Source organism: Schistocerca nitens, chromosome 8 (assembly GCF_023898315.1).
Source record: "Schistocerca nitens isolate TAMUIC-IGC-003100 chromosome 8, iqSchNite1.1, whole genome shotgun sequence".
NCBI lineage: Eukaryota > Metazoa > Arthropoda > Insecta > Orthoptera > Acrididae > Schistocerca > Schistocerca nitens.
Window position 1 is genome coordinate 97,482,509 of NC_064621.1, and position 10,534 is coordinate 97,493,042.

Below are 10,534 nucleotides of genomic sequence, written 5' to 3' on the forward strand. Positions count from 1 at the left end.
ATTTCCAGAAGGCTTTCGACACCGTTCCTCACAAGCGTGTTCTAATCAAACTGCGTGCCTACAGAGTATCGCCTCAGTTGTGCGACTGGACTCGTGATTTCCTGACAGAAAGGTCACAGTCGTAGTAATACACGGAAAGTCATCGAGTAAAACAGAAATAATATTCGGCGTTCGCCAAGGAAGTGTTATAGGATCTTCATTGTTCCTGATGTATATTAACGACATAGGAGAGAATCTGAGTAGCCGTCTTAGATTGTTTGCAGGTGATGCTGTCATTTACCGTCTTGTAAAGTCGTCAGTGGATCAAAACGACTTGCAAAATGATTCAGATAAGATATCTGTATGGTGCGAGAAGTGGAAATTGACCCTGAATAAAGAAAAGTGCGAAGTTATTCACATGAGTACTAAAAGAAATCCGCTAAATTTCGATTACGCGATAAGTCACACAAATCTGAGGGCTGTAAATTCAACTAAATACTTAGGGATTACAATTAAAAATAAGCAGGAGATCCCGGGTTCGAGTCCCGGTCGGGGCACACATTTTCAACATGTCCCCAACGAAGTGTATCAACGCCTGCTTGCAGCTAAGGTGTTCATTTAATTATCATTTCAATTCTAGCAAAGCTGCATGGTCATATATAGTTAAAATAAATATGGGTTCCCGGCCTTTGACCTTCTTGTGTGCGAACGCACACGCTATGCCCGAACTCGTACGGGACTTGGTAGATTAATCTGCCACGAGTAATGAGTATGATGGGCAAACATCTAATAGGCGCACTACGAATGTAGTGTTGTGGACATGTTGGGAATGTGGATCTCACGGGGAGCGTGCAAGGGATAAGTCCCTGCAGACGCACTACCCTCTGTGCCCGCGGTGGCTCAGATGGATAGAGCGTCTGCCATGTAAGCAGGAGATCCCGGGTTCGAGTCCCGGTCGGGGCACACATTTTCAACATGTCCCCAACGAAGTGTATCAACGCCTGCTTGCAGCTAAGGTGTTCATTTAATTATCATTTCAATTCTAGCAAAGCTGCATGGTCATATATAGTTAAAATAAATATGGGTTCCCGGCCTTTGACCTTCTTGTGTGCGAACGCACACGCTATGCCCGAACTCGTACGGGACTTGGTAGATTAATCTGCCACGAGTAATGAGTATGATGGGCAAACATCTAATAGGCGCACTACGAATGTAGTGTTGTGGACATGTTGGGAATGTGGATCTCACGGGGAGCGTGCAAGGGATAAGTCCCTGCAGACGCACTACCCTCTGTGCCCGCGGTGGCTCAGATGGATAGAGCGTCTGCCATGTAAGCAGGAGATCCCGGGTTCGAGTCCCGGTCGGGGCACACATTTTCAACATGTCCCCAACGAAGTGTATCAACGCCTGCTTGCAGCTAAGGTGTTCATTTAATTATCATTTCAATTAAAAATAACCTTAATTGGAACGATCACATAGATAATATTGTTGGTAGAGCAAACCAAAGACTGTGATTCACTGGCAGAACACTTAGAAGGTGCAACAGGTCTACCAAAGAGACTGCTTACACTACGCTTGTCCGTCCTATTCTGGAGTACTGCTGTGCGGTGTGGGATCCGCATCAGGTGGGACTGACGGATGACATCGAAAAAGTACAAAGAAGGCCAACTTTTTTTTTTATTATCGCGAAATAGGGGAGATAGTGTCACAGACATGATACCTGAATTGGAGTGGCAATCATTAAAACAAAAGCGTTTTTCGTTGCCACGTGATCTTCTCATGAAATTTCAATCACCAGTTTTCTCCTCCGATTGCGAAAACATTCTTTTGGCAACCACCTACATAAGGAGAAATGGTCATCGCGTTAAAATTAGAGAAATCAGGGCTCGCACGGAAAAATTTAAATGCTCGTTTTCCCAGCGTGCCATTAGAGCGTGGAAAGGTAGAGAGACAGTATGATGGTGGTTCATTGAACCCTCTGCCAGGCTTTTATTGCGAATAGCAGAGTAACCACTTAGATGTAGATGTACATAGATGTAGAAAGATGCAATCGCCATCCCGGAATTGCTCTTCAACAGTGGGAAGCAAGAAGGTGCTTAAAACAACAACATTGTAGGCCTGTGCTGTGATAGTGCCACGTAAAAGAACGAGTGCAAGCCCCATGAAAAAAAAAACACAACCACATCATAATACAACCACCTCCGAATTCTGTTGTTGGCACTGCATACGCTGGCAGATGACGTTCACCGGGCATTCGCCATACCCACACCCTGCCATCGCCGGCCGATGTGGCAGAGCGGTTCTAGGCGCTTCAGTCTGGAACCGCGCGACCGCTACGGTCGCAGGTTCTAATCCTGTCTCGGGCGTGAATGTGTGTGATGTCCTTAGGTTAGTTAGGTTTAAGTAGTTCTAAGTTCTAGGGGACTGATGACCTGAGACAAGTCCCATAGTGCTCAGAGCCATTTTGAGCCACCGTGCCATCGGATGGCCACATTGTGTACCGTGATTCATCACTCCACACAACGTTTTTCCACTGTTCAATCGTCCAATGTTTACGCTACGTACACCAAGCGAGGCATTGTTTGGCATTTACCGGCGTGATGTGTGGCTTATGTGCAGCCGCTCGACCATGAAATCCAAACTTTCTCATCTCGCGCATAACTGTCATAGTACTTGCAGTGGATCCTGATGCAGTTTGGAATTCCTGTGTGATGGTCTGGACAGATGTCTGCCCATTACACATTACGACCCTCTTCAACTGTCGGCGGTCTCTATCAGTTTACAGACGATGCCAGCCTGAACGCTTTTGTGCTGTACGTGTCCCTTCACGTTTCCACTTCACTGTCACATTGGAAAAAGTGGACCTAGAGATGTTTAGGAGTGTGTAAATCTGACGTACAGACGTATGACACAAGTGACACCCAATCATCTGACTACATTCGAAGTCAGTGAGTTTCGTGGAGCGCCCCCTTCTGCTCTCTCACGATGTCTAATGACTGCTAAGGTCACTGATATGGAGTACCTGGCAGTAGGTGGCAGCACAATGCAACTAATACGAAAAACATACGTTTTTTGGGGTGTCCGGATACTTTTGATCACATCGTGTATCTCACGGTCTATGTCTGTAGTAGATCCATATTCACTTGTATACCAAAAAGCATTACGGTATTTCCCGTTTCTTTCGTTATCCACAGAGGTTTTCGTGTTTGTTGAGTGACGATACAAGTCATTTGTACATTGGGTATGACACACTTGACGTGTATTCACAATCTGTACACTGAGCACGGTTTAAATGGACCTCCGAAAACAGCACCCGTTTCGAGTAGAGTAGTAAATCTTTGTTTGTCGGTTGATCACAGTACTGTGTATCATTTCGGTTTCTGTAAACATCATTGGGTTGTTGCTTCACTCTGCATTTCTCGCATTCCTTCGTTGTGTGTCTAACCATGGAGCAGTTCACTACTGCTTAGTATTTGTGCTAACAGTGAAAACATTTTATCAGTTCATCATTTTACGTTAAAAGTTCTGGGCGGCCTCGTTCTGGCTGATCCATGCAAACGTTGTGATGGTCCGTGACAGTGTGCCTCTTGGTCCGATGAAATCGGTTCTTCGCCAGTCCGAAGTATTGGGCATAGGATATTGTTCAGTACAGCGATTTTACGGTCTGGCGCACGTTACCATCGCTACAGTATCCAGAAGGTAGTAGGAGTAATCCACTAAACTACAGGCCCATATCGTTAACGTCGATTTTAGAACATACACTCCTGGAAATTGAAATAAGAACACCGTGAATTCATTGTCCCAGGAAGGGGAAACTTTATTGACACATTCCTGGGGTCAGATACATCACATGATCACACTGACAGAACCACAGGCACATAGACACAGGCAACAGAGCATGCACAATGTCGGCACTAGTACAGTGTATATCCACCTTTCGCAGCAATGCAGGCGGTGCACAAATGCTGCGCAGCTAGCGCCATTCGACGGCCAACACCGCGGTTCCTGGTGTGTCCGCTGTGCCGTGCGTGTGATCATGGCTTGTACAGCCCTCTCGCAGTGTCCGGAGCAAGTATGGTGGGTCTGACACACCGGTGTCAATGTGTTCTGTTTTCCATTTCCAGGAGTGTATATTGTGTTCGAAAATTATGGATTACCTCGAAGAAAACGGTCTATTGACATTCAGTCGACATGGGTTTAGAAAACATCGTTCCTGTGAAACACAACTAGCTCTTCATTCACATTAAGTATTGAGTGCTATTGACAAGGGATTTCAGATCGATTCCGTATTTCTGGATTTCCGGAAGGCTTTTGACACTGTACCACACAAGCGGCTCGTAGTGAAATTGCGTGCTTATGGGATATTGTCTCAGTTATGTGACTGGTTTTTTGATTTCCTGTCAGAGAGGTCACAGTTCGTAGTAACTGACGGAAAGTCATCGAGTAAAACAGAAGTGATTTCTGGCGTTCCCCAAAGTAGTGTTATGCGCCCTTTGCTGTTCCTTATCTGTATAAACGATTTGGGAGACAATCTGAGCATCCGTCTGCGGTTGTTTGCAAATGACGCTGTCGTTTATCGACAAATAACGTGATCAGAAGATCAAAACAAACTGCAAAACGATTTAGAAAAGATATCTGAATGGTGCGAAAAGTAGCAGTTGACCCTAAATAACGAAAAGTTTGAGGTCATCCACATGAGTGCTAAAAGGAACTCGTTAAACTTCAGTTATGCGATAAATCAGTCTAATGTAAAAGCCGTAAATTCAGCTAAATACCTAGGTATTACAATAACGAACAACTTAAATTGGAAGGAACACATAGAAAATGTTGTGGGGAAGGTTAACCAAAGACTGCGTTTTATTGGCAGGACACTTAGGAAATGTAACAGATCTACTAAGGAGACTGCCTACACTACGCTTGTCCGTCCTCTTTTAGAATACTGCTGCGCGGTGTGGGATCCATAGCAGATAGGACTGACGGAGTGCATCAAAAAAGTTCAACAAAGACTGCACGTTTTGTATTATCGCGAAATATGGCAGAGAGTCTCACAGAAATGATACAGGATTTGGGCCGGACATCATCAAAAGAAAGGCGTTTTTCGTTGCGTCGGAATCTTCTCACGAAATTCCAATTGCCAACTTTCTCCTACGAATGCGAAAATATTTTGTTGACAGCGACCTACATAGGGCGGAACGATCATCACGATAAAATAAGGGAAATCAGAGCTCAGAAAGGGAAGATATAGGTGTTCATTCTTTCCGCGCGCTATTGCGAGATTGGAATAATAGAGAATTGTGAAGGTGGTTCAAAATGGTTCAAATGGCTCTGAGCACTATGGGACTCAACTGCCGAGGTCATTAGTCCCCTAGAACTTAGAACTAGTTAAACCTAACTAACCTAAGGACATCACAAACATCCACGCCCGAGGCAGGATTCGAACCTGCGACCGTAGCGGTCACGCGGTTCCAGACTGCAGCGCCTTTAACCGCACGGCCACTTCGGCCGGCGAAGGTGGTTCGATGAACCCTCTGCCAGGCACTTAAATGTGATTTGCAGAATATCCATGTAGATGTAGATGTAGATGCACGGAGTAGTCTAAAGAAGGCGATCATGACAAAAAGCGACAGTTTGTTTACTGGTTTCTGTGAAAATGACATGAAGGTGATCTCTTTTTGTGAGACGAGGCGCACTTCAGCTTAGATGGAATTGTGAATGAACACAACTGACGTACCCAGCGGTTAGAAATCCGTACATAGTTCAAAAGAGGAAAATGCAAGCACAGTTTATTGTGAGTTTTTGGTGGACGGCATCATCACCCCTTATTCTGTTGAAAACGGGGCAGGACGAGCCGTAATTGTTAATGGAAATCAATACAGTGCAATGGTAAGAGTTTTCTGCGGTCTCATTTCAGAACCATGAACGTCCAGGAGTCGTGGTTTCAGCAACACGATGCCTGTCACACTTCGCACGAAACACTTGAGCTCCTCGACTGGCGGTTTTTTGGTCGCTTCATCTCTCGTACCGGTGGCCAGCAATGGCCTTCAAGGCCATGTGTCATAACACGGCGCAATTTCTTTTTTTTTTTTTGGGTTTATGTTATATTACTGTTGTACGTCAATAATCCCCGAGAGTTAGAGGAAGAAATTCAGTACGTCGCTGCCGAAACGCAGGTGGTGTCAATGGCGCCCACACCTAACGACAAGGAGGGAGGCGCATCCCCCTCCCCCTAGCTCTCAGGGAAAGGAAAAAATACAGTGTGTTTAGGTGTTTTTCTTTCAAGAAAATGATTTAAAAGTCAGTATTACACTGGTATTTAAGACGGTCGGATCTGAAAATTTGTGTGGCTACTTAGAAGTTCCCATTCTTATTCAGAAAAATAAAAAATATACCATACCGCCAGTTATAGCCCCCCCCCCCCCCCCCACCTTATAAACTACTTTATGGCCATCCAGGCACTCATAACAAATTGCTCTAACAGAGTTCTTGCTTATCAGCGCAGCAGAGAAGGTCATATGTCATACCTGGAATGGGAAGGTGTGATAAACATGTTCATGTGTTTTGAAACAAAAAAATGAAGTCAACAGTTTGATGTATCGAAACCGACTCGTTCAAAAACCCTAGGACTCTATACATGAGGCAGCGTTTTCTTCGAATCGCGAAACGCACGTGTAAATGCTACAGCATCGCGTCGATGTTGAGAACGGACGGCTACGCACGAAACGACACCTGTGGCGGGAAGCGGCTGGAGATACTTGTCGAACAGTGGGCGGCTTCGGCGGGCGCGGCCCTCTCCCTTGTTTGCCCGACAGCCATCGCTGTTTGCCAAGTTCTCCGGCCGCCTCTTCTGCGCGCGTTATTACCGGCCCGTGACGCAATATGACGCGCTATTTACGCCGATTGTTGCCACAGGAACAAAGCAAGTGGGGCGAGCGCTCGCATTTTTCCGTGCCTTAGTATTTGCTCGTAACTCGGAGCGGCCGCTTTGACTCTCGACAACTATCGCAGCCGCCCGCCAAGTGCCGGTGATTAAAGGAGACTCTCACGCCCACGCCTGGCGCTGGGTGGCCGCGGAGGAGGGGGTGGGGGAGAGGGGTTGGGGGTTGTAAGGGAGGGGAAGGCGGACGCGTGGATAGCGGTCTGCTGTCGTCTGACGAATCCCTGAAACCTATAGAAGGGAAGCGACACGTAACAAGTGCATAGTTACAGGAATAGATGTGTACAACGCGAAATATTTTTTAAGTTCATAGTAGATGCTGAAACGTAGAAGGCATGTGTAGAGGATCCATGTAAGGGCAACAAACTTGAGTACAATGTTATAAAAATTGTATAGGAAGTAGGCAAAGATGAGTTGCGAGATATGAAGGATGTTCAAAAGAAGAGGTACGATCAATACAGTGGATATAATTGAGGGCTTTATGCAAAAGCCGTCACCAGAGGTCTGTGCACGACTGTCCTACTGTTTCACGAACCGAAATCCCTGAGCAGCCCAGTTAGTTTGCTGTTTTCAGGCTTGCATGCTGAGTGCATGACACTGTTAACAGTTCTTCCATTCTCGACGAATTCGACAAATATCGGACCATGGACGTCTAAAAAGTCGGTGAGCGTCACGTGTCACGTTACCTGCTGAGGGCACAGCTTTGAATTTTTTTCGGGTAGGGTGACGTACGCTACATTCGCATCCTTTGATGTGTCACTACGTCAAAGCGGCGTATGAAGATTGGCTGGCTCTGAGCACTATGGGACTCAACTTCCGAGGTCATTAGTCCCCTAGAACTTAGAACTAGTTAAACCTAAGTAACCTAAGGACATCACAAACATCCATGCCCGAGGCAGGATTCGAACCTGCGACCGTAGCGGTCTTGCGGTTCCAGACTGCAGCGCCTTTAACCGCACGGCCACTTCGGCCGGCGTATGAAGATTTCTATAGGTTTGACTGTTACGACGTTTCGTACCTTTTTATTTGAACGTCCCTTATGTGACATCGCTAGAACAGTTTGACAGAACACTGGAAGATCTAAGTGGAAGCAAGACCCTTGGAGTACACGACATTCTATCAGAACTACTGCGGTCCTTGGGAGAACGTGCCATGACAAAAGTCTTCCACCCCTATCGTAAAAAAATATTTGGGACATGCGACATACACTCAGACTTGAGGAAGAATGTACTAATTACGATCTTTAATGAGTCATGTCTGAAAAAAATGGCACAAACTATTTACAGAGTAATGGAATAACTGGCAAAGATCAGTTGGGATTCCGGAGAAATGTTGGAACATCTACGACCTATCCTAGATGATAGTTTGAAGGATGGTAAAATTAAGGTTATACAATTTATAAATTTAGAGTCATATTTTCGTGAATTGTGTAAGTAGCGTGAATAAAAGGACGCTATGTGCAAGAAGCATGAAGCGCCCTTTGAATATATCCTGATAGCTAAAAGAGCCACGCGCACTTTGAATAAGAAAATGCTATTTGACACTGAAATCAATATAAAAGATAGGGTCGCCACCAACTCTAGCCACACGACAAAGAAGAGGTAGCACTGAGTCGGAAAATTACTTAATTTATTAATAAGAAAAACTCACAAAAGAACATTCATTGTAAAGTCATTGATAAAGAATGGGATGTAGTTATTAATATGATCCAGGCATTCTTCCCGTGAATCAAATATTGAGTAAAGTAAATAGGGCGTGAACACCATGCGTAAGTGCAGCCTACAGCAAGATTCGTGAAAACACGATCTATTCCAGAGCATTTATTTCAGATAAAAAAAAGGGACACTAATCACTACACCTGTGCACATGGAAACGCTATAGGTGGGCCAACAAGGAAAACTACAAGGTAAAATGGCGAAGGTAACGGCGACGTAACATCGGTACACAAGATAAGATTGAAGGCAAAATTATTTATTCTTTAAAACATTGATGTAGTGCATCTATCGACTGCTGTTGCATGCTAACTATGTACAATTGCTTGTGAAATACTATACGTTTCATAACAGACTCGCGTGCCCACTCGGTCCGCGGAGACAATTTCTATGGACCGTGGCCAAATTTTAATCACATGAGACAAAGAAAATTCACAAATACACAAAAATTACCAAGATCCGGAAAAGATTAGAAGCATACACACACAGTTGTAGGCACATAAACATTCACACTGAACCGAGGGCACTTCAACATATGCAACTCCTTTGTGCTGCGTTCCTCTCGCGGATCAAAGTCAAGACTGCATTGGGAATCAAACTGAAAGTCTACAGAAGCCTTGCATTCCCTGCTGCAACCCAGCAAGTAAATCTTTATAAGACGAAATTCGAGACCAAAAGCTAAAAGCTCCCCTCTCTAGGTGACAACGCGCCACGCGGTCAGTCCAACTCACCCTTCATCGACTGGAGCACAGCTGTGTACGCTTCCCGTACCGGCGGCCGACTGCCTCCCACTTCTCCAGCCTCTTCCACGCTCCGCGTGGACCGGAAAACCCCAGGATGCCATTTCCGCCACCAATCTAACGCAGGTGGATTTCTCACAAGTAGCGGAAACATCTTTGCCGACTTGACCACTACGAGAGTTGGCAATGAAAGGTGGCTACAGGACTCTTTCAATTGGCCTGACTGTACTGTTTGGAATTCTAAAGGTAGAATGGATACAATACAGTACCCGAACGGTTATTTGCAACTTGTATTGTGGTAGAGGCAGCAGTAGTAGGAGGAGGAAAAACAAGAGTGCAGATGTAAGAGGTGAAAGACATGATGCCGAAGCAGTAGTTGAGAAGGGAGTGAAAGAGGTTGATTGCTGTTTATGTGGTGTCACCGCTAGACACCACACTTGCAAGGTGGTAACTTAAATCGGCCGCGGTCCTGTAGTACATGTCGGACCCGCGTGTCGCCACTGTGTAATCGCAATCCTAGCGCCACCACATGGCAGGTCACAAGACACGGACATGACCTCGCCCAGTTGTACGGACGACATAGCTTGCGACCAGACCTACCAAGTCTTCCTCTCATTTGCCGAGAGACTGATAGAATAGCCTTCAGCTTATTCCATAGCTACTACCTAGCAAGGCGCCATGTGTATCAGTGCTTATAGCTTACTACTATTCAAGAGATGTATTCCAACAAGAGAATAAAGTTAAGTATATTATTCCAGCTACGTACTTTTCTTCTTATTCATTAATAAGTCTCATGTTCCAGTACTTCACGCCCGTCTGCGTTAGTTTAGCGTGCACTTTCAGCCACTTCGATCTACAAGGTGTTGGCCCAGCTGCCGACACATCAGTTTATACCCGATGTTTTTCAATTTGTTTTCTAAGCAAGCACTGGAGAAAAGAAAGGAAAAATTTGGAAAGGAGATTGAAGGTCAGGCAAAAGATGTAACAACTTTGACGTTTGCCGACGACATTGTAATTCTGTGAGAGAAGCAGAGGACTTTGAATAGCAGTTGAACGAAATTCACACGGTTCTTAAAGAAGGATATAAGATGAACATCAACAAAACTGACACAACGCTACAGGAATTTAAAATCATGCAAGGCTGTGGAAATTAGATTACGAAGTGAGAC

General features: G+C 45.2%; 2 non-coding genes across 2 annotated transcripts; both read left to right on the forward strand.

Annotated features, from left to right (window-relative positions):
• Positions 1 to 867: 867 nt before the first annotated feature.
• Trnat-ugu (transfer RNA threonine (anticodon UGU)) lies at positions 868 to 942 on the forward strand. Its single transcript has one exon. It is a non-coding gene; the product is annotated as a tRNA-Thr (tRNA).
• Positions 943 to 1,273: 331 nt separating this feature from the next.
• Positions 1,274 to 1,348, forward strand: Trnat-ugu (transfer RNA threonine (anticodon UGU)). The gene has a single exon. It is a non-coding gene; the product is annotated as a tRNA-Thr (tRNA).
• Positions 1,349 to 10,534: the final 9,186 nt, after the last annotated feature.